Here is a 26,278-nt window from a genome sequence, read left to right as displayed (position 1 = left end):
ATGGCTTACTTTCAATATATACAATGTATGAGATTAGCTCATTGGTGACGGTCATGCGGTGAACCCATGTCTGTTGGTCTCAGGTGGATTTATGTATCATCCTAATTCTTATACAAATCGGTTTTATTTTAATTGTGAGAAAATAAAAATCTATAGAAGACAATATAATGTTTAACATATCATCTTGTCAACATAACCATTACACTGAGATTTCCCTATAATCATGGTCATATTTGTATTGATATCATGGACAGATTGTCACACAAACTTGTATAAGGAAATCTGTTTGCAACTACAGTAAATGTATTAGCAGATACGACATAAATAAAATAATATATCGAAAATAAAAAAAGAAAAAAGGAAAAAAGAATGCATTTTTTCATTCCGTAGTGGTTGCTTCATATTTTCATTTCTCTTCTGCTTCTTAACACAAAGATTGGCCAGACTGTTCCAATTGTATTATTTACATAAATAAATACTAGATATATAATTTGTTAAGAAAATAGCCATGCCCTTAATATCTTTTAGTATTTTACATCTTTTTATTTTTTTTAACCTTGATCATATATTACAAAATCTTGTATGTGCTGGCGTTGTTGTGCTAGTATATAGAAAGAGGTAAACGGTAAATTAACCAATTAGATAATACATGTAACTTATATTTATGAATAACCAAATAAAAAGTTGCTGTAAATGCAGCGCAGTTAGTTCCCCCCCCCCCCCCCCCCCTGAACACATCTTTTAGTATTTTACATCTTTTAATTTTTTTAACCTTGATCATATATTACAAAATCTTGTATGTGCTGGCGTTGTTGTGCTAGTATATAGAAAGAGGTAAACGGTAAATTAACCAATTAGATAATACATGTAACTTATATTTATGAATAACCAAATAAAAAGTTGCTGTAAATGCAGCGCAGTTAGTTCCCCCCCCCCCCCCCCCCCCTGAACACATCTTTTAGTATTTTACATCTTTTAATTTTTTTAACCTTGATCATATATTACAAAATCTTGTATGTGCTGGCGTTGTTGTGCTAGTATATAGAAAGAGGTAAACGGTAAATTAACCAATTAGATAATACATGTAACTTATATTTATGAATAACCAAATAAAAAGTTGCTGTAAATGCAGCGCAGTTAGTTCCCCCCCCCCCTCCCCCCTCCCCCCCTCCCCCTCCCCCCCCCTCCCCCCTCCCCCCTCCCCCCTCCCCCCCTGAACACATCTTTTGCAATCAAAGGGAGGTAAACTGTACGAACATAAGGATACAATTTAGGATTCATACTGGGCAAAACCAGTACTATATGTCTAGTTGTAGATGTATGCTAAACAATTACAATATAAAATTAATTTATTGCAAAATTTTAAAACCCTGACTTTACTGATAATGCAAATGAATATAGATAATAACGAATATACGAATGATAAATACCTGATTAAACAGTTTACTAGCATAATACAGCATATTTGATATATATAAAAATAAGGAGATGTGGTATATTTGCCGATGAGACAACTAAGTTTAAACTATCCACCAATGTTCAGATGAAGTGGATTTAAATTATATGCAACCGTACAGAATGTCCTTCAACGATGAGAAAAACCCTATACCGTATAGTCGGCTACAAAAAGCCCCGACATGAAAACTATGAAACAATTAAATTGAGAAAACTAAAAGCCTTATTTCTTAATAACCCCCGAAAATGTTAAATTATGTACGAGGAATATAGGAATTTGCAATGTAAAAGAAGTTATATATATTATGATGGAAAAGGGAGTAAAGAATTATGATCAATTTCTTGAAATCTGACCCCCCAAAAAATAGTTTTCTTTAATAAATGATTCATTAGCCGATATATCCAACCTGAGATTAATATACTGTACAACACTAGTACTGTTGTCTCTGATCATACTACTCAAAGGTCTATACAAAAGTAATGTCATAGTAACTTTCCTCGTAATCCGATAATTCAGTGAACAAAGAAAAAAAAAATTAGAATAACTTGAATATAAAAAACTCATGCTATATTTTTTTTAAAAACTTGAGTAGAAATGTTATACTTTCTCAAACATATACTTTTTCAAACGTAATTAGAAACCTGTTTTATATGAAATTAAGTATTATCTGAAACTAATTTGCTTTGAACTACTCCTAACTATATGTATACTATAAAAATAAATCTCATTAAAGATAGAGTTACATGTGATTTAACTAGACTTTAAATTGCAAATAAACATAGCAGAATAAATTCTCATAAATTAGAAGTAGAAAATATTTTAAATTCGCGTTATTCGTTATTAAACTCCAACTGGAAAACTTTCAATAAATTCTGATAAACTTGAAATATATTGTATTGTAAATTTACTTTAATGTGAATTAATTTTCAAATCCAAGCAATTCAGTAATTTCTGACAAACTTGTAGTAGAATTTACCTTAAATTTCAAGTATATTTCTAAACTTAAGTAAAAAGGAATTTATTGAAAAAATAAATGTTAGTAAACGCATGCGTTCATGCAGTGTAATCTACCAATTTCATTTAAAGGTGCTGTTTCTAATTATCATGTTCATGTTATAGATGGGCTACATCATTCTTTTATAGTTGGTTGGGATTTTTTACATGCAAACAAGATTAATATTGATTTTTCTAAAAGTGTTTTACAGGTACCAGACAAAATTATTAAGAAAAGAGCGGTCATAAGATTGATGAATCCTACAAATCAGGAAGTACACATTCCAGCAACAAAAGTGCTAGCTTCTGTATCAGACATTGATTCAAATTTTATTCATGATTTAGATAATAACATGCCATCTGTAGCTAGTTTACAGCAAACTATGGAAGTCAAGGAGCCTATAAATTTTGATTTCAGCACTTCTGATTTAAGTTCTGAACAGAGACAGAAAATGCAGACATTTCTTGCTTCCTATAGAGATATTTTTGCAACTAATTTATCAGAATTAGGTTTTACTAATAGGTACAAGCACAGAATTGAAACTTTTAGTGATGCCAGACCAGTCAAAATGGGATTCTATAATCAGTCCTCTTATAAGCACAAAGAAACAGAAAGACATTTGGTTGAAATGAAGAAAAACAACATCATCAAAGAATCAACCAGTGAGTATCATTCACCTGTTATATAAGTGAAAAAGAAAACTGCACCGGGTCAGCCTCAGCAGTACAGATTTTGTGTGGACTTTAGAAAATTGAATCTTCAGTAAAAAAATTCGGCATTTCCAATTCCCCGTCTCGAAAACGTTTTTGACACGATTGGTGAAGTGCAGCCGCAAATTCTGAGTTGTCTCGACCTTCACAGTGGTTTTTGGCAAGTCGAGATGGACAAGGAAACCAGACATAAATCAGCTTTTATTACTCGCAATGGTGTCTATGAATTTCTCAGAATGCCTTTTGGTCTTAAAAATGCTCCTATTAGTTTTCAACAGCTCATGTCAAATGTTTTACGTGGTCTAAATTGGCAATTTGTTTTAGTTTATGTGAATGATGTTTTGGTTTTTAGTAGGAGTTTTGAAGAGCATCTTTCGCATCTAGAACAAGTTTTCACTCGTCTTCGTGATGCAAATCTCACATTGAAACCAAGCAAATGTGTGTTTGCAGCAAAAGAGGTGAAATACTTGGGTCACATCATTTCAAAAGAAGGTATTAAGGTTGATCCTGAAAGGACAAAATTAAAGCTATTAGTACTTTTCCTGTCCCTACAAGACAAAAACAGGTTCGCTCATTTTTGGGAATGTGCAATTATTACCGACGCTTTGTTGATTCATATTCGAAAATTGCCACTCCTATAAATGGGTTGTTAAAGAAAGAAAGAGAAAGAAGATTTAAATGGAATAGGGAATGTCAGGTAGCTTTTGACAATTGAAAACAGGCTTTATTAACACCTCCTGTCCTGGCTTACCATGACATGAATAAACCCTTTATGCTGACTTGTGATGCTTCAAATTCAGCTATTGGTTTTGTTCTAGGTCAATTAGACAGTCAGAGAAAAGAACGTGTCATTGCTTTTGGTGGTAAAAGTTTATCCAAAACTGAACAGGTTTGGAATACAACTGAAAAAGAGTGTTATGCAGTAGTTCAAGGTGTAAAAACATTTAACACTTATCTTGCTACTGGCAAATTCACTATATATACTGATCACAAAGCATTGACATATCTCATGAATCAGGAGGCAAATACAGGTAAACTTACAAGATGGGCAATGGATTTGCAGCATTACAACTTTGAGATTAAGTATAGGAAAGGTTGTAACAATCAAGTAGCTGATGCTCTCAGTAGACGCTCATATCCTGAACAGCCTGACGATGAAAATGAAATCGCAGCTGTAAAGGTATCTGAAGTGAATACTAGAACAGAAGCTAGTGGCAATGATAAGACTTCTGAGAGTATTCAAGTGGAATTCTTTTATGATGATTACACTATGGTTGCTCCATTAGATCCCGTTATTGCCAGACCAGAATTGTCAAATCTTCCTGCTATTGCAAAGTTGCAACAAAATTGTCATGATTTTGGAAATATGTACAGATTTCTTACTCAGGGTATTCTTCCTGCAGACAATGATCAGAGTTCAAAAGTTCAAAAATCTGCTCAAGATTACTCCATCTGTATAAGTGGTTTCAGAAGAGAGTCAGAGTTGACAATGGTGAAAAGTGGATCAAACAATTATGTCTCCCTCAAGCTCTAAGAGAGGATGCTCTTTTAAGTTACCATGACAATTTTGTAGGTGGTGCACATCTTGGGATTGAACGTGTTTATCATGCTTTGTGTCTCAAGTACTTTTGGCCTAAAATGCACCAAAGTATTGAAAACTACATTCGATCATGTGATGCTGTCAGAGAATTAGAAGAGATACAAAGGGTAAAAAAACCACCTCTTAATCCTCTGCCAGTTGACACAACCTTTGAAAGATGGCATATAGATTTTCTGAAACTCAGTAAAACTAATGAAGGTTATTCTCATGTGTTGCTTTTAGTAGATTCTTTTTCAAAATGGAGTGAGGCCTTTCCTATGAAAACTCAAGAAGCTTCTGGGGTTGCAAAGGTTTTATTTCGTGAGATTATTAGTCGTTACGGTGCAATGAAGTGTCTAGTTACAGATCTTGGTCGAAATTTTTCTGGTGAATGTTTTGTGTGAAATGTTGAATATTACAAGGCATCATACAAGTTCATACCATCCTCAGACAAATGGATTAGTGGAAACGACCAATAGCACACTGATACAGGCAGTCAGAGCTTATAGTGATAAGGACCAGAACAATTGGCCAAATAAACTCCCTGGTATTTTAATGGCTTTTAGAAATTCTCCATCAACTCAATCAACAGAGTATTCTCCCTTCTCAATGGTGTTCGGCAAGGAGATGAACTTACCTTTTGACGCATCTGTTTTGCCAAAAGACAATCTGTCAAAAGATGCAAAACACCATTTAGAAGAAATAATTTCAAACCTCAAAATTACCCAAGATTTGGCTGCTGAAAATATTAAGCTTAAACAAGCAAAAATGAAAGAACGATACGACAAAAATACCAAAATTCCTGAATTTAGGCTTAGAGATAAAGTTTTACTTAAAGAACATGTAGTCCCTGTCGGTCGTTCACCAAAATTAGTTGATAAATTTAATGGTCCTAATTAATTACATAACTGACTGTTGGCCGAATTTTACATATAAATTAGGACGCTGCAGTGACCAGAAGGAACTTAAAACTATGGTCAATGCGAGCAATCTTAAGCAATATGTAGATCCCACTGACTTCCGTGATCCGCCATAATCTCCAGAACATCCAGTTCCAGATAATACACCTGATGCGCAAAATAATCCACCTTCAGATAATGATCAAGATGATCAAATTGCAGACAATGAGAGTACAGATTCAGAAACTAAAAGTGATAATGCCGAACAATGTTATTGATGATACGTTTCATGAGGTTTAGAAATTACTAAATAACAGGAATACAAGAGGTATACAATATTTTCTTGTGAAATGGAAAGATGGTTCCAAACCGACATGGGAACCAAAACAGAATATAGGAGAGGGCTTGATACAAGAATATTTTACAAGGAAAATTAGGAAAGGAAGGAGGAGAAAACGGAGGAAATATTTTACGAGGCCATAGGTGAAAACAAATTACTGTATAAATTTCACTGGAATAACACAGATAAAGCTTTAATGGCGAATAACTCACTTACATTCAAATAATCTGGATTGTACTCCAGTTTCGAATCTGCGCAGTGGACCATCCTTTATTTATTTGACCCTTTGATAAACTTTTTTTTTTCTAATTTCAGGAATTTGATACTGTGGATTCATTTATTTTCGTGGGTACCAATTTTCGTGGATTGAGGAAAACTTATATATTCGTGGACATTTAATTTCGTGGTTTTGGCAAAGTCTGCATACATTCCTTTCGAAAATTTGTATTTCGTTGAACATTTAAATTCGTGGTTCCCCTGTACCCACGAAATCCACAAAAAATGGTATCCAACGAATATTAATGAATCCACAGTAGGCAAATTATGATGTGAAGTCAAACAAAATAGAATGCATATGTGTTTTGTTGTCAGTAGTGCTAGAGTATGGCCGTGCTCATTCGACTAATCATCACTTTTTTTTTTATCTTAGCAACTGAGTGTCCTGAGAAACTAGAATCCATTCCAATATTATAGTTATCTATGATGAAGTTAAGTGTTCAGTGAAATGTTACCGAGAGACAAAGTGACGGAGTTTAGAGGGTATTAATGTTTAGTTTATTTCTTTTTGTAGGATTTAGAACACAGATATATTAAACATTTTTCTAGATTACATTATACCATGGAGATTGCAGAACATGCGCTTGCAAGAAGTGAGCATGTAATGAATTGTTCATTTTATGTTTTATATTTGAATTTTATATTATTACATATGTCTATTAATATGAAAATCTATTGGTACTTTGACTTTTCTGTTGCACTAGCACCTGGTTTTCTTGATTTTTCATTATTGGAAAACTGCATCAGTACTATTTTAAAACACACATATTTTAGTGTGAGTTAATATCCCTCCTCATATTGCAAAATGACAATACTAATTAAATGCATATTTGCAAACATACAATACCTCAGTGCCTCCCCGTTACAAACGTACACCCTTTGCAATTTTGGAAGTGTCTTATTGAATATCTGCAATTATTACCATACATATATATATTTTTTTATTTTTAACTTAAGTATTTTATGGGCATTAGATCACAAAACTACATTCATATGAGTGTGATATATAAACATTGACTCAATATGAAAATTTACATTATATTTTATCATTCATTCTATAAACATGTATATATATATTATTATTCTTATTTTATCTGTTCAGATGATGTTTCAAATTCAAGCTTTGGGACAAAGCTTAGTGAGGTTGAGGAAGAGTTGTTATAGTAAAATTATGAATTGCCAAAGACAAAATTTTAATATAACAGACCAAACTAAAGTGAAAATGATTCAATTTTTACAATTTGAGTTAAAGTATTTTGAAGTTTAAATTTTTATTTCATTTCTAAAATTTCTCCTTATGCAAGTTACATTATTTTTGGAATGTTAATTTTTGATAAAGAAGAATGACATACAACTTAAATATTTAGATTACGTAATTAAGCCGGATAACAAAGAGACATGTAAGTGCTAAATTATTTACTTTGGATTATGTACCTTACATGTAAATTAAGGCTTTTTGTTAAACAACCTTCTCCTATTACTCATGTGTGAAATTGTTAATAACACCTGTCACCCATGACTTGATTATTGACCAACCAGTGAAAATAGGTTGTGGTCAAGGGAACGATACAAGGTACTTTTTGATTGGTGAAAACAGGAGAAAGTTAAGAAATCAGTGATCATGTGACCACGCCCGCATGGAAACAATTTAGGTTTTCAACGGTCACTTTGATTACTGATTTCCAATAATAAACATCTATATTTACTAGAACTTTCTCTTGTTTTACACCAGGTAAGTTGAATTATATTTTTGTATTTTTGTTTTATTTAAATTAAAGAGTTTTAATTACTTTATATTTTTGGGTAAAGCTAACTAAAGTTAAAATTCATTTTATGAAATTCACTTAAATTAATTGTATATATTTTGTATATATTTTCTTTCGTTTCCATTGCGATTAATTATTTTTTTTGTTGGTTACGCTTAGGACGCGACGCTTTTTATTTATGTAAACAATTGATAAATGTTATTTAATACAAATCTATTCTATGTTTAGAAATATATAGTTGATTTTATAATAGTTATTTTCAAAAGTTTATTGAAAGTCCGGAAATATTTCATATTGTGTCCGTATTGACTTTAAATATTATAATGTCCAGGAGAGATAATTTGTAATTTTTATTTACCGGGAGAAATGTCTTTTGTTGATAAAGCAATGATTATAGAGTTTTATCGAAAGCTAAATAACAAAGACATGAAACCTTATTTTTTACTTCATTATTCTGTAAGTTGTGTTTTTATATTTTGTATATAGATTGCATATTTAGTTCATAAATTAGGTTTTGGAAAGCGACACTTGTTCGCAGGATTTCAGTTTGTTTACAAAATTGTTTAAACATTTGAATTGACTTTAGAACTTATAAATAGATTGAATTTAGTTAATTTTATTGTATAACACACACACAGAGAACTCATGACTGAAGTGAATATTTGTTGCCTAGCAACATTGGTATATTCTTTATTTAATATTTTTCAAAAGAGTAAATACTGTTTAAGCATTATGCAAAGTTATTTTACATACCAATTTGTTCAGAAATACATTGTATTTGGTATTACATTTTATGCGATTAAATATTGAGATACAGATAGTATGGCAAAGATTTTATTAATTTTAAAAGTTTATTGTTTCCATAGCAACAAGTTATTATATAAAACATTTGAAATTAAGTTTCTTATAGTTGAAATGATACGGTTTATTTTACATATTGTATTACACATTAACCTGTACGTAAAGTTTTGTAAAGCTGTTTCACTTGATAAAATAGAGTTTTGGCAAGTTTTAATTAAATAGTTAAAATTTGCATAGAGTTATGTCCCTTGATTTAGTTCATTTGTGAAATTCTAAATTTAGTATCAAGTGAGATTGCTAATTTATTGTGTAATATTTGTACACACTTTGATTACTGATTTCCAAGAATAAACATCATTATTTACTAGAACTTTCTCTTGTTTTACACCAGGCGCTAAAATTCATCAGACGCAGCAGAAAAGTCAGTACGACAAAAGTACTCTCCCCGTCGATACATAAAATATATAGCACGCCTTTAACGAATTAACGTATTTAATTCACGAAAAGCGTAGCTTTGAGTGGATTAAATATGTTAATGAGTAAGGCGTGGCTATATATGATTTGTAACATTAATGGGCTATGACACACGTCAAAGGTTAAATGCTGACAAATAAAACTTTACTGTACTTTTCATTATGTCAATCAAATAGTGGCGTGATACTACATAGATATAGGAAGATGTGGTATGAGTGCCAATGAGAAAACTCTCCATCCAAGTAAACCATTATAGGTCAAGGTACGGCCTTCAACACGGAGCATTGGCTCACACCAAACAGCAAGCTATAAAGGGCCCCAAAAAATTACTGGTGTAAAACCATTCAAACGGAAAAACCAACGGTCTAATCTATATAAAAACGAGAAACGAGAAACACGTATGAACTACATAAACAGACGACAACTACTGTAATCAGATTCCTGACTAAGGACAGGTGCAAACATTTGCAGCGGGATTAAACGTTTTAATGGTACTTAACCTTCTCCCTTCTCTCTCTACATGTATATCTGATTTCCAGAAAATTAACACATGCAGCAAATGTCAATTGGATTTGTATGTCAGATGCAGGTACATTTAAATGAATTAATGCCGTGGGATTCAGGCGCGATAGCCATTTACTTGTTATTGAATATTTTTTCTACCCAAAAACTCTTGAAAAGGGAGGGGGGGGGGGGGGGGGGGTGATGCAAAATTTTGTTCGATGTTTATCTGCCCTCAAACTCGAAAATGACGTGTAGTTTCAAAGGAGTTTTATCGATGTGATAAGAAGGAAACATTTTCTAATACCAATTATGAAGGTAATTGATACTATTCTTCCATTCCAAAGAACTGAAAAAAGATCGGTTAATTGATTGCAATGGTTGCATGTTGAATGCGTGTAAGATCCAGGGACAAATATTTGAAGCATGATAAATTCACGGAGATAGGCCTTTATAGAATGAAGAAAACTACTAAACATTCAGTGACATATGTTTTTTTAGAATATTATTAATTTCGACACGATAAAAACAGGTATCCAACCAAAATAACAGTAGGAAAATTTATAGTCATTTCTATTACATTTTGTTTTTTTCTTTCATGAAGTGGAGGATATTAAACGACTAAAATTCCAGTGACAATTTTTTAGAAATATTTATATTGTCACGATAAAAACAAGTATCCGCCAATTTATCAATATCGCCTCTTCGTTTATAGACCACGTTATTCCTGTTTGTAGCTCTCCTTGAGCATTCATTTGTTTCAAGTACAATATATAGGGAACCATTTCTAATTTAGGGTTAGGTTTACAAGTTTGGCTAGTGTTAGGGTAAGCCCCCTTACCCCCCCCCCCCCCCCTCCTATTATGACATTTTATGGTCATTGATTTCATAGTTTACTAGGCCAAGGAGGCGGAGCTAGACAGTAAAAATAACAACTTTTGAGATGGAAGTTAGAGCACTGGTCTAATCTCCTCTCATTCTTTGCTTTTCCTATGACAAGCGACACGCGGCGGGACTGGTGAGTACATTAACTAAAAAATCATTCAGTTAACTCCCTCCTCTAAAAATAACCGAAGTTAACTCACTCGAAGATCAAAGGAAAAATTACCATTTATATTACAAGAAATTGTTAAAGGGGCATTAGCTGTCAAATTCATGTTCACCGATTTGACTCAAATTCTCATATTTGATTTATAACATACTAAAAAGAATATCCAAATTATAAAAAGTCTAAAATTATCAATTTACAATGCATTGGCTCGATAATATGTAACAGCATTTCATGTGTTTTTAAGACTAGACGCCATATATTTAACCACCAAGGTGACCTCCGAAGACTGCCGACGGTCATATAACCCGATATAAACATTAATATAGATATAGATAGAAAGCGAACTCGTGTAATTGGATTTTTCTAGGTCTGTTTGATTTCATATTATAGGTTAAAAAAATATGTTAATCATCATTTTTACCTGTATAAGAATGAGTTTTTGTGGATCGAATAAGTCAACCAAATGTTTAACCTTGTTTCACTTTCAATGTTGACATTCTTTTCCTTTTAATAACTGAACATGCCTGACTCATGCGTAACCCATCTCTAGCTAAGGGGTTTTATTGAAGGTCACATGAATACGAATTCAATGAGGTCGGATTATTCACTTGCAAGTGAATAATTCATCAGCTATGTTTCTTAGCTAATTTTGACAAAATTGAACCAAACTGGCTGCTAAAAGCAAATCATTATTTCACTATTTCACTTTCATCAATGATTGAACAAAAGAATTATATTTTTTTTTTTTTTTATCTCGTAGCTAATGCCCCTTTAAGAAACGATTGTTTCACTCTCTAAGGCAAAGTTTAACTCATATTTATTTACTATTCTTTTAAGATCCCTTTTGGTTAAATGGCTCCTAGCGTTACTATGTTGTTTTACACCCCTGGCTTTGAATTATTTTGGTTTAAGCTTTCCTGGTGAAATCAGAAAAGCGCTTTGGACGCATTAAATGTATAGTGTTATTTGGTAAAAAAACACAAACATGTTAAGGATATTTATGGAACGCCACAGCTGTCTTATGTGGAACTCTGATATAACGTTATGTTGTTTTATTATTTCTTGATGATAGTTTGTCTTTTGTTTGATATAACTCAATATGGAATAGTCATTACTTAATGATATTTCAATATTACACGATATGGTTTCATATTGACTTGATATAGTTTTGTCATTACTTAATATGGTTTTGTCATTACTCGATGTGGTTTCACCATTATTTAATGTGGTTGTGTCATTAGGCAATGTGGTTTTAACATTACTTGATGTGAATGTGACTTAACGTAATGTAGTTGTTTCATTACATGATGTGGTTTTGTTATTTCGAAATGATGATTTGCCAATTCTTTATATGGCTTTAACATTACGTTATGATGTTTCAAAATTTGACGATTTTACACTACATGACCGCATAAGGAGAGATAATTTAACGGTTAATCGAGTATCGGTAACAGGGTATACATGCATTTCATGTACGCTGATTAAATTTAGTTTGTAGTAAAATGTTAGATTGAATGATAAAGCAACTTTGATTGGGCGTCCGAGTTATTAAAAAAATAATAGTACTTTCTGGAAATTTCAAGAAAATGCAAAATAAGGAAAAACATAATTTGAATTTTGGTACCCTAATACTGTACGCACATAAATTACGCTAAAATCTGCATAATCATCAAATCAGATGTAAATCGTGTTTATTGTTAATGAAATTACTCACAAATTATTCATTTAAACACGTACAACGACATTTTTTTTTATTGAAATACAAATTTGACCATAGGTGTACCGAAAATTCAACATCTTTAAAAAATGACACATATAACAACTACTAATATTTATTTATGTTATCTTTACTGCTTAGTACTTTCGCTTTAAACTTTCCTGGGATCAATACTGGAAAATTAAAGACAGTTGATAGTACACCTCTGAAAATTTGCTGAATATGTAGGGATTTTGAAAGGAAATCGCAAATAGTCTTTACTGTTAAAAAGCATAAGGCGTTTTTACAACTTTTGTTAGCGTGACTTTTATAGAAGCCGAAGGGTTTCCCTCAAAGAGTCATTTTTATTTGTCATAAGGTAATTGGTTATTACGAATAATGATTAAATTAAATTTTTATTTTCAAAATATCAGTCAAAAATAAACTACATGTTTGCTGACAATACAATGGAATGAGAACAAGTTTTGGTGCTTATTTCACCATAACTACAGTTCAGCAAGACCATTCGTTTACTTCAATTGTCTTCCATGGTTTTACAGAAATAACGTCACCTTGACCAAACAATTTGACACACTGAATAGTACTACTGTGTTGAAACGTGTCAGTTTTTTCATGTTCAGCTGTATATCCGTACACTATTGCAGTGTCATTTTCGTAAACGGCAAAGTATGCTTCGTTTGTTTTGCTCATTGTGGTAACTGATATTAGGTATAGACCAGGCTTTGTGCAGGTAAAATTCCCGCATGTTTTCAAACTTGAAACATCAACCCCATAGTTGCTTCTCATGGTGTCAAACAAAAGTGGGATTCCTCCGGCTATTACAGCTGCATTAGCAAATACACATACAGTAAAACCAACTAAAAAAGAAAAAAGAATAACAATAATAATACATCTAATAATAATACAAACTGCACTGCCAATAGATGTTCCTTGAACAGCACATTTATTGAGAGAAAATAAAACTAAATGCAGTACATATATGGTCTATTTTGTATTTTAATGGTTAAAAATGCTAGTATTGACTGAGCAAGGGTTATAATGCTCCAGGGAGTAAATAACTTCAGATATCTAGAAATCAAAATGGTTACAAATATACAGAAAACAGCCTTTTTGGGGGGCTTACACTTAAGAAAAATTAGGCAGAGGTTCTCCTGTCCCTTGATATTCAGCAAGATGTGTTTTCAATTGGACATAAATTAGATATTATTAAAAAAAAAAAAGGTTACATTCCAAGGACACAACATTTTCCAAAAGTTACTATTTTTAATAACAGTGACCTCGAAGTTTGGCATATTGACGATATACATCTTGCCCATCCATATTTCTTCTATTTGCAAAAGTGTCATTCCGATCAGACAAAGGAAACTCAAGTTACTGTCCGGAAAACATTTATTTTGGACACATAAACCGATTAGTGGAATAACGGACAGGTAAGGTATTGATTATAGGATTCCTAAATTTCTTCGGAGAGCATAACAGGATAATACAAATAATCATATCTATATGTTTCAGGCATTTTTTAAATTAAGGCATTTTGTTAAATGACTGCATTTTTAGGCATTTTTTTAATTTGCCTAAAAATGACAGGCATTATTCAAAATGACTAAAAATACCTAGTCATTTTGTAAAATGACTGAAATTTGAAACAAAATTCAACAAATTGCGTTATCAGTTTCAGGTAGTTTTAAATAAAAAAAAAGTATACCATTGAAATACATATGACCAAACACAAAAATATCTTACAAAGAAAATATCAAATGGTTTGATAAAATTAAGTGTATTCTTCAAATACTAGCTGTGAAAGTTTGTATATCTATAACTAGATTTTTTTTTGTGAAACTGCGTTAAGTATTATTTTTCTGTTAATCAACATTGATATTTTGTATTTTATCTGTAGTTAAATATATTGTTTTTTTCAAATATTTTTCAGGACAGCTGTTAGTGAGAGTAGCGAGTGAGTTTCTTTAATCTCATTATTTTGTACGAAACGAAACAATTAAATATATTTTGTTGAAATTTTCTTTTCTCAAAGATTATATTTTGAATACTGTCATATTGGTTTATTCGAAAAGAAAAGATGTAACTTCCCCAATACATTTATATTTAGTTTGTTGTTTAGTCATAGCTGCCCGCTATTTCTTCTTTTTCTCCAACTTTATTTTTTACTCATATTGCCAAGTTTGGCAAGTATTGTCATCAACACGTTTGTCGTTTGTCGTTTACTTTAAAAAAAGATCGATTCCACCGAGGCAATTTAAAGGAAAATTAATCTAATTATTCTTTTATTAAATAGAATGTTTATATCTATGTAGCAATACGTGTTCTTCAAAGTTACCAATATCACCGAAAAACAAACCCTGTTGACCTCATGTGCTCCGAAAGGATCAGCAGACCCTGCACCACCATAGTTACCACCACCGTGTTACTCCAGTTATGCTATGCTGGTTAGTCATATCAAGTTATTACACATCAAACAATTACAGATTGGTGAATGTTTTGTCTTTAACCTTAATACATCCCCAAATGCATAAGACATCGCTGCATGTAAATTCTGTCAACCTAATGCGACTAATCTTTACTATTTTGGGAATTGGAATTTCTAGGGCAATCTATTTTTAGTTATCAATATCCCATTTAAAGCTCACATAGCCGAAAAGGCCAAGTGAGCTTTTCTCCTCACTTGGCGTTCGTCGTCGGCATTCGTTGACTATTACAAAATTATTCTGCTCTGAAACAACAGGGCCGAATTTGACACAACGTGGCCACAATCACCATTTGGGTATCCTTTCCCACAAATGTGTCCGATTACCCTGACTGTCAACCAACATGGCTGCCATGGCTCAAAATAGAACAGGAGTTCAAATGTAAGTTTTGCCTATTATTCTATAACGCGTCAGATTTGCATAAAATCCTAAAGTGGCACAAAAGTTCAGAATGTTGGGATCTACCTACTCTCCTTTTAAGTCAAAACTGTCAGCCAGCTTCTCACATGAGGTGTTGTCCTTTAATGACACATTTTACCATTTTTTTCATTTTTGCCTATTAAATTATAATAGATAGAGAAAAACTTTAATAAGCAAACATGATGAGCAAGACAAGATCTACATATAAGTCAAAATAGCCGAAATTGTCAAACGACTCCTTATTCATATCATTGCCCTTTTATGTAGAATTTTACCATTTTCTTCACTTTTGTCAAATATCTTAAAAAGTATATTAGATAGATAGACATTTTGAATAGCAAAAATGATCAGCAAGACACAATCTTCAAATAAGTCAAATGGTCGAAGTTGTCAGTTGACTGCTTATAGGAGTTATTGCCCCTTTATGAAACCATAGTAATAGATAGACAGTTTGAATAACAAAAACTATCAGCAAGACAAGATCTACAAATAAGTCAAAATTTGCTTAACTTTTAAGCAGACTTGTTTTATAGGAGGGATTGCCCATAAATGATGATTTTTATCATCTGTAAATAAATCAATAAATATCAGTTTTTACATTACAAGACATTATAAAACATAGCATATAAAGGTATTTATACCTCATACAGCAGAATGCGAAGCACCCTACTCATTAGATCCATGCAAGCCTATTGGAGATAACATGATTTTCTTTGTTTTAATTGTAGAGTCCTGGCAGTCAAAAGAAGGGTAAACAACAAACTGGGTAAGTGTGTCGTTTACTTTACATTAATTGAAATTTGATAAATTAAGGAATAATATAGTTTGAAGTGTTGCTACTGTCAATTGGCGATTTGGGGATTTAATTGACAGATGCAAATACAGTTTTACTGATATTTGCGAGCGTCAAATCCCAATTTATGGAGGCAACTCTTCGACTATAGTACTGTTATCCTCATTTTTATGCAGTACAAAAAGAAATGACACGTTAGAGCTTAAAAAAAATGTAAAAACAAATTTGAAAATAATTTAATTCCGCGAAATATTATGTTTGATATTGGCGTATATATTATATAGATTTATTTAAGCCAATAAAAAATTGTTACCTAAAACTTGCATTAGAATTTGTGATATTTATCCATCACGATGACGCAAAAATTCATACACACACCGCCAATGGTTGCATACTTCATTTAAAAATTTTCTATTTCAATTTCAACAGTACTGTAGTTGAAAAAAAAGAAACAGGTAAAATATATATGCATATAATAATAAAAAATAATTTTGCTTTCAACAAACCGATCATGACGAAACTTTGATTTTAATTTCATTTTATTTCGTTTTATGAAATGGTTGAATTTAGATTTAAGTGCGTATAAAACAGTTTAAAAAACATACTACCACTACCACTATAACGAAAAATTGCAATTTATAACCAATTCTTTTACTTGATATCCACAGATTAATTCATTATTTACAGCGTATCGATAGTGCCATGATTGTGACCCCAAGTGATAACTTTTTATACGTAAAACAACACCCTGTGACAAATGTTCCAGCCAATACTATATAATAATTTTCAAACGAAAACATATTGTAAATATCATAAAATGTAGTACTTTGTACTTCTTACACTAAATATTTCAAATAAAGGAGGTCGAAATGCATTTAAATGCAATATAGATAGTAACAAGAAGATGTTGTGTGACTGCAAACGAGACAACTCTCCATCCAAGTCACAATGTGTAAACAGTAAACAATTATAGGTCAAAGTACGGCCTTCAACACGAAGCCTTGGCTCACACCGAACAGCAAGCTACAAAGGACCCAAAAATGACTGGTGTAAAACAATTCAATCAGGAAAACCAGCGGTCTAATCTGTGTGAGAAACGAGAAACACTTATGAACCACATAAAAAAACGACAACCACTGCACAACAGGTTCCAAATAAAATAAAATAAAGCATTAAAAAAACTACATTAACACTATTCATTTTTCTCCTTCATCTTTTTACAGCGGAAGAAAAAGTAAAAGAAACAAGAAACGGTAAAGTAATGTTGATCTTTGACACCTACATCAGTTGTAAAAGTTTCAACATTGTTGTATAACAAGGATTCGTAAACAAATAGTATAAGCAGAAGTCGTCTTTTTTGAAAATTTACGGACGCTATCGAGATTTGGTTGATCGTTATTTAAAATCTGTGTATGAGATGACCACACACGTGTCAGTATTGTAATCACAAATCCGCTGTTCTAACTTCAATTATGATACTAACAAATGCGACTTCTAACCTGATTTGTACGTATCAAGAGCAACACGACTGTTGCCACTGACGGAACAAGGAATGGTTACTCATCCGGAGCATATGAGTTCATTACTGACTTTTTGTTGTTTTTTATTTCCTTCTACTTATGGTTTTCAACACCCCATTCATACTATCTCTCTTTTATGAAAATAATAACCCATTATGAAGAAACACGTTCAGCAATCCTTGAATTTCATTGGTCAATGACAATATTGATTTATTTTGAATAATTCATTAATGTAGTAAGATGTTTAGTTTGTATATATTTCTGTATATTAGTTTGAACTAACAGCATCACCAAATCTGAAAGTAGGCCTGAATAAAATGTCTGAATACACGCATGCACATTCAAACAGACTAATTGGCACGTTGAAACAATAGTTTTGATGACTGTTACCATGCGTTAAAAATAATAATTGATTTTTTTCAAAGTAGCAAAAAATTTAAACAACACTCAAAGCGCCTTCTTGATTTAGCTTTCTCGGGAACGCTGATAGACGAATATTTGACAGCCATTGATGTTTAAGAACCGAAACAAATTTAAGAGAAATATGTGACATCCCAGCAAACACAAAAACATCTTTAAAATGTTTTTAAAATGTTGTGTCTAATGTCATGAAAATATCACAAAAAAACGTGAGAAAAACATTAAATGTATGTAGAATATATATCGCTAAAACGTTTTCTAATATATTTTCTAAAATATTTGCATAATATAATTAAAATGTTGTAAAGAAATATCATGATAATGTGAAAAACAATGGCGTATAAAACATTTTGATAATCTTTTAAAAAATATTTTCTAGAAATATTTTCTGAACGTTTGAAAAATATCATGAATATCAAATAATGTTATAAAAATGTTTTTTGGATGTTTTCTTGCAAGTGAGACTGAGCCTAAAAAATGTTTTCAAAATGTTTTAAGAAGATGTTTTTGGTTGATATCTAGATCATATCAATAAAAAAATGTCTGTACTTTTAATTGAGTTTCCTGCTTTTTTAAATAACAAATCATTATTTAAATTAATTTATACACAGTGATTAATTCTATATACAAACAAGAATAAATCAGTTGTTTTGCTAAGCATATGAAATTCACAATTCAAAGTCTCTAAAAACAAGAAGTATCTACAAATTTTGACACATCCAAAATGGCAGACATAACTCATCATGGTCAAGCCACTTACCAAATATGAAGTCATTCTGTTCATCAGCATTACTAATTAAAGTAATGAAAAATTTGAGAACATTCAACATTTTGAAATACAAAGTATAAGCAAACAGGAAACAGGTGCCAGATACAAAAATGTTCACACATCACAGTTCATCACTATCAAGCAGATCATTAAATATGAACTCATCTTTATCAGCAGTTTTGGGAAAAACAGCACTTGATGAAAATATTTGTTGGACAAAATCCGACAAATAGGGGTGGACAGACGACAGACAGTGCAAGAAAGCCCACATTCCAACCACAATGGTATAATGTTTAGTTTTTCACTCTCAACTTTTATTACCTATCTTATACACATCATGCATATGTCAACCTGAACATGCCTGACATATATGCCATTGGACATTATGGAAACATTATACACATTTTTAAGTTCAAGTTACATTGACTAAAACTTGTGTCCCAAATTCAGATTTTTCAATACAACTTCTCTTTCTAAACTAAAACGCTACACTTCTAATAGGGTTACATCTTAAGTCAATAGTCATTGATAATTGGCTGAACAGATGAGAACAAAACACCATTTTACATCAACTATTTGATTTATTTAAGAATACATTGAAAAAGTCAATCAATTGTCTTATTCAAAATCACTTGGAATGTCTTGTTGTGTCTTGTATCTTTTTCTTGCTGTGCCATGCTTCTGAAAAAAAAAAATTAATCTTACATTCATATATGAACTTCTTGCACATTCCTTTATTATAGAACGATTCACGTTGCCTGAAGGATATACATCCCCTCCCCTTTAAAGTTTTGAAACAAATAACGATGATAAGTCTGTCGGAAGGGGACGATAAATTGCTGACCGTGTTAAGAGAGAGCAATATGCCACGTTGAACTTCATTTAGTTATTAAAAAAAAACACATAAAAAACTTTAAGACTAGATATGTGTCCAGTCCAGAGTCTTATTTCATTATACTCGTTGATTGTTGTCTATCATATTTTTTTTCTTTTATTGTTTTGTATAAATCAGGCTGTTGTTTTTCTTGTTTTTTTTTTAGTTTTCATTAAATGCATTGTATAGGCACATAATAACTTATCGAAGTGTTACGCATTGTTTTCGCAATGATGATAATAATATAACTTAACTTCCGAGAAACAGTTACACACAGATGTCATTAAATGAGTTGTTTATACATGTATGTATTTGAAATACTGTCAAAGGAAAGCAAATATGTTTATGACAGCACACTGTTGGACTAAAAGATTGATTTAAATAAACAACTTGTTTCTATTTTGTCACAAAAAAAATAATTTATTCAAATATCCAGATATCTTTTCTGTATTGTATGCCCTTAATCTTGAATGTTATGCATTGTTTATGCTAAATATTTGAATTAAATATGGAATAACAGTAATTCTGTATGAAAATCTTACTTCAAAAAATAAATCTCCTGAAAGGTTGTAGACATTTCAAAGAACCTGCGCCACTTCCAAATTGTAAACCTGCATATTGAACTTGTCCTTTGTGGCTTTTCTTTTAGCTCCTGTTAAAAAATAAAAGATACATTGTATGTACATTGTGTGTATGAAGCAATAAATATAATTTTAAGCAACAGTTTATATTATCTTGCTTGTGCTGGTCTTACATAGTAAGTAATTTGTAATGTTCATTAAGCTGTTAAGGGAAATTTAATTAACTGTTTTGCAAATACATACATACACTGATTTTACTAGAAAAAAAATCTCCATATTCAAATGGTGCTTATATTAGTGTTATTGTAACTTGTTTGTGTGCCTCGGAAACAAGGTATTGAGTCATGCTTATTGCAATAGTTGTTGTTGGTTTAAGTCTGTCAAATTTCTTTTTCATAATACATGTATGTATTTAATGTAGGCCGTTAGTTGTTTTGTTTCAATTGTGTTGAGAAAAATTTAACATTTGTTTGTCAAGGCTTCAAAGTGGACTATATGGCATTGGTTTTCTCAGTTTTGAAAGCCGTACAGTGACTTATAATTTCTTTTATCCAAGTCATTTAAATTCTGGTGGATAGCTGTCTCATACACCTTATCGCTATTTCAGTATTTGGAAATCTGTCCCGCTTGAACTTTTTACGTCAGCATACGTCATACAATAATACACCTTATCGTTATTCCCGCTTGACCCGAGAATCTATCCTGCTTGAACTTTTGACGTCAAACAACAATCACTTTTCCATTGTGGCATCAAAATTTTAAGGGAACTTGTGACAGTTGTGTGATGTCCAGTAATGGCGGACAAATAGCGATAAGGTGTATTGGCAATCAAACACACAAGCCACATATCCTTATAATTTTTTTATATCAATGAACAAATTCATAATTGGTGTACGTAGATGCGTGAACAGTGGCGGATTTAGGGGCCCGACCCCCTTATGGAGCTGCTTATAAGATAAATGTATAGACTATTTACAAGTATCACTCCAAACGTTTGCTTGCCTTGGGCAGGGGCTCCTTTTTTTCAAAACCTTGATCCGCACCTCCAGAAACAGATGTAATTTGGTTCCGATTATGATTGAACACACACAATGAATGCACAAGTTTCATCTTAACAGATTAATCATTCTTACCAAGTGAGTATATATCGCGTAACAAACAATTTTCTTGGCTCTCTTTGTTGATATCCTGTCTTCGTTTCGAAATTCAAATTTCAAAATCATTTCCGGTGATAAAACAAAAGTCGATTCCGGAAAAGGTCGGTTTTCCGTAAGGCATATACACGATACAAAAATTGAACTTAGTACAGTTACAGTTTTCATTTCTTAATTTCTAAAATATACACGAACGAAATGAATAAACATTAAAGAACGGTGATTGTTTATTAATACATTATTGCTTAATTTAATGTTGACTCTTTTGAATTTTAATATAAGAAGGAATAAAATCTGACTTCAAGGATCTTCAAGATATCAATTAAGGATTTCAACCATAGTATCTTGCTTGTCATGATATTGATGAAATGTAGTACTATATCTTATCCTGAAAAAAACGAGATAATTCCACAAAACGTTGTTTGTGGGGTTTTGAATAAAGTTTAAATAAAATGTTATTTTTATATCCGTAAAATGTTGAATAAAATATCAGTAAGACTATTAAGTAATGTGTATGTCAGAATATTTTATAGAAAACATTTAGCTGATATTTTTCAGGTGTTTTATGTAAAACATTTTAATTTTACGTTATAAAACATTTTATGCAAATAGCAAAACTATATTTTCTGTAAAACATTTTTTTGCAGAATGTTTTTTGGATATTTGGAAAATATTTACTCTAAATGTTGTTAAAATATAAAATACCAATTGAAGAAAATATTATTTTTTTTATATTATAAAATATCTACGGGATATTTTAGAACAATGTTTGAGAACATGAATAAAAGATATTAGCAAATAATATTTTGTTAATGTTGTAAAAACATTTTACTTAAATGTTAGAAATAAAACATTTCAAAAACAATAAAATAAACATTCTTTTTATGTTTAAATGATATCTTATTGAAATATTTTGTGAGAGACGTCCATATGACATTTAAAAAAAGGGGACTTATGAGCTGATGATACCCTCTGGGACTGATAAGCTCACCAGCAACTGTATCAACCCAGTGCTGTAAAAAATGAAAACAACACTTTTCAAATTGCATGCATCCAAAGCCCTTCTCTGGATTTACCTTCACCAGGAGTACCCAAAGGCTACTATTTAAAAGTCATGGATTTGTAAGAACCGAAACAGTTGCATAACTATAGATATACTCTTGCCCACCAAACCACAAGATTTAAATATACGAGTATCTGTTGTCTGTAATAATTGACATATATTGTGTCGACCCTCGTCAGATTGTCTTCAATAGAACAATCGATCTCAGACTGTAGAAATTTCAATATTTTACCATGAGAATGATTAGTAACAACTACATACACCGTTGAGTAACCATATGGTGAACTTCAGTGGTATGTATTATCGCTGTGTAATATCAATATTAAATTTTTACAGACGAGTTCAATGCAAAGTAGCTTCAGTGAGGACAATCAGCAACTGCAGAAAAAGCGGAAGAAGTAGGTCATGTTCAAAGTCAGCATTAATTATTTTATTAAATCTAAGAAACAGTTGCGTGAATGAAAAGTAAAATAACAAAAATACCGAACTACGTGGAAAATTCAAAACGGAAAGTCCGTTATCAAATGGCAAAATCAAAAGCTCAAACACATTAAACGAATGGCTAACAACTGTCATATTCCTGAATTGGTACAGGCATTTTCTTATGTAGAAAATGGTAGATTAAACATGGTTTTATAGCTATAATGGTGGATTAAACATGGTTTTATAACTAACTTAACCCTCAAAATATACCTGTAGGTTTTAGGAGTTTCCAATAATTTAAAGGATTTCGCAATATTATCTTTGTTATGGCTTTCTAAAAAAACCCAACAAAATTTGTGTAAAATAGATAAAATCTGTTATTTAAATATGTATGTAACTTTAATAACGAAATTTGTTATTGTCACATAAGTAAACAAAATACTTGTGACAAATACAAATAATTCTTTATCTCCAAAGACTGTTTTATAAAAGAACCTGTTGTTTAGATTTTATTTGATTTATATTTGAAGGATTTAGCAGGACAATAACAATAAATATGTTTCCTTGTATTGTTATTCAAATACGTGATTACGAACATCTTTTTAATATATTTAAGGAATGACTGTAATATTTTTCTGTCTATGAAGAAATAACATAACAAATGTGGTGCACACTGAATAACACGCGTAGCGGGTTATTAAAAGTGTGTACCACATTTTTTATGTTATTTCGAATAGGCAGAAAAAATATTACAGTCATTTCTTATAATTTAATTCTTAATTCCATTTTAAACCGGAGTAAATCATGAACAAACGTTGATGACGTCACGGTCACATGACGAAATTATGTCTATGAGCTGATAAACAAAACGACGTCAGCCAATCAGAAGACGCGTTACATCCAAAATTAAATTATTTACAGGGTGAAGCAGTACTTCTTCACAAAAAACAATGCAACTACCCATTTGATGGTATGTGACTTTAAAGTTTAATGGTTAAGCAAATTTCCTCGTTGTGCATTAACGTATTGAATTAGAAGCTTTGCATTTTTTTACTATTTACAGGTTGTTTGTAGGTTGTATGTTTTCCCCAATTTTATGATATACTAGTATATGAAAATAGTGATATATTTTGAGTTGTTCCGCTTTGAGAAACATCGATCTATCAAGGACGTACTTGGCTATCGCAGTATTTAAAAATAATAATCGGTCAAAGCACAACAATTAAAAGGGATTTCTATATTATTGACTAGACTCCTTATGTTGGTTTTTAAATTTAGTCTTTGATTTTCTATGGTGTTTTGTGTACTGTTGTATGCCTGTTTGTCTTTTTTATGTTTAGCCATGGCGTTGTCAGTTTATTTTCGACTAATGAATTCGAATGTACCTTTGGTATCCCTCGCCTCTCTTTAAAAAAAAAACCCGCATGGTTCCACTCGGAAATTTATTCTCTCAAAACACAGTTGATATGATCCCAAGAGCCTTGGTTTCCTAAGATTTTTGACAGAGGCTGCTGTTTATAGGGAAACTTTTTAACGAAGTTTTTATGGTAAAGTTGAGGTCTTTTTTTTTAAAGTTTTAAAGTCAAACGGACTCCATCATAACGTTGTTGACACCATTATAAAGCCGTTGAATATCTGTGTCACAGTTATGTTAAATTGTTCGTATCCACTATCCTACCCATTCCCCTTTTCCTCGTTTATTCAGAACAAATAAATTCGGCTTTTCATCGGATTTTTGTGTGTTATAAACAAAAACCGAAAGAGCGCCTCACTTCTTCTCTAGTTTTGCAATGGGGTCATGCTGCTCATGACAAGGACATAATAATATCAAAATCGGTGCTTCTAAAATAATTAGCAATGCTTACCAATCATGTGAACTGAATTTACTCTCCCGGTTTTTCTAAAGGGTTGATATTGCTTAGCCTGTATTTTTCTGTATAGTGTCTTTTCGTCTTTTCTCTGTGGTTTTCTTCGACATTTCTTATTAATCACATGGTTTCTTGTTCCATTTTAAGTTACATATAGAAAAGAGCAATTAACAGAGTATATATATTCGGTGCTGGAAACACAAAATGTGTTAAATTGCTCGAATGTTTTTGTGACTCTTGCAAAAGAACTATCGAATTAAAAGAAGAAAGAATTCTTCATTGTCGAAAAAACTAGTTTTGTCAAAATAAATATCGATATCAAAGTTATACATAAGATAATTAGGAATGTAAAAGCTTCACATTACACACAATAACGATTCTTACTCGACTAAAAGAAAAATTATATAAGCATAAAAAATATGCTGTATTAAAAACATTATTCATTTTGTTCTTTTTTGAATCAATTTATCAACTTATTCAAATCCTTACTTTTAAATAAAATGGATTAATTATTAAAACACAGGATCAAATTACAAAACCGGTTCAAATGATGGATCAGATGACGGGACTGGCCCTAACGATGGCAAGGGACCTATCGAATGAACTGGATCGGACGATGGGAATGACGATGGAACAGGGACTGGCGGTGGACTTGATGAAGCCGCGGGCGAAACGCCACCTGAAGATGGAGAAGATAACGACTTAGTCGACATCATTCTCATTGGTGATTGTACGAGTACTGAAAACCCTGAGTGTGAGTATACAAAGAAGTATTCAGAATTTAAGAAGATTTCTGAGTTCTGAATAATCGTTGTTTGTCATTACCATTCGTTTTCAGTGCGAGATATCTATCAGTTTGGAGTATTTGGTATTGCCTGAGGTTAAATGTATGGAATTATGGTTGTTGGCTTATTGTGCACATAAATACCAGTATAAATCATTTTTATTTGTATAAATGTTTTTCATTCGTTATGAGCTTTTTAACTTTTATTTCAAAATCGTTTTTTACATTCTAGCGCGATAAAACAAACCTTAAAAAATGACCATATTGTTAACATTGTAAATGCGTTGGAAAAATGTGCTGACAGTATCAAACAAGACCCACCACTGTATTACTTAGAGACCAGCTGTTCTACGCATTTCATCCAGTGTGACGAGCATGGAGGTGCAGATATAAAACCATGTGCACCTGAGACTGAATGGTGTCAACAAAAGTTTACATGTGACCATGTAGGCAGTTGTAATACTTAATTATATACTATTAGGTATGATATGTATCCATGTAATTCATCATCTAAAAATGGCTACACCAAATGTTCTAAATTACACGATACTTTTGAAGTAAT

General features: G+C 31.7%; 2 protein-coding genes across 2 annotated transcripts in view; both read left to right on the top strand.

Annotated features, from left to right (window-relative positions):
* Positions 1-26,278, top strand: part of LOC127720910 (uncharacterized) — a 435,560-nt gene that overhangs the window by 276,285 nt on the left and 132,997 nt on the right. The window lies entirely within an intron of this gene.
* Positions 1-26,278, top strand: part of LOC127702712 (uncharacterized) — a 333,744-nt gene that overhangs the window by 306,863 nt on the left and 603 nt on the right. The window lies entirely within an intron of this gene.

This window comes from Mytilus californianus, unplaced genomic scaffold (genome assembly GCF_021869535.1).
Source record: "Mytilus californianus isolate M0D057914Y unplaced genomic scaffold, xbMytCali1.0.p SCAF_1, whole genome shotgun sequence".
Classification (NCBI taxonomy): Eukaryota; Metazoa; Mollusca; class Bivalvia; order Mytilida; family Mytilidae; genus Mytilus; species Mytilus californianus.
Note: the sequence above shows the minus strand (reverse complement) of the source record. Positions and strands in the feature narration are given on the sequence as shown.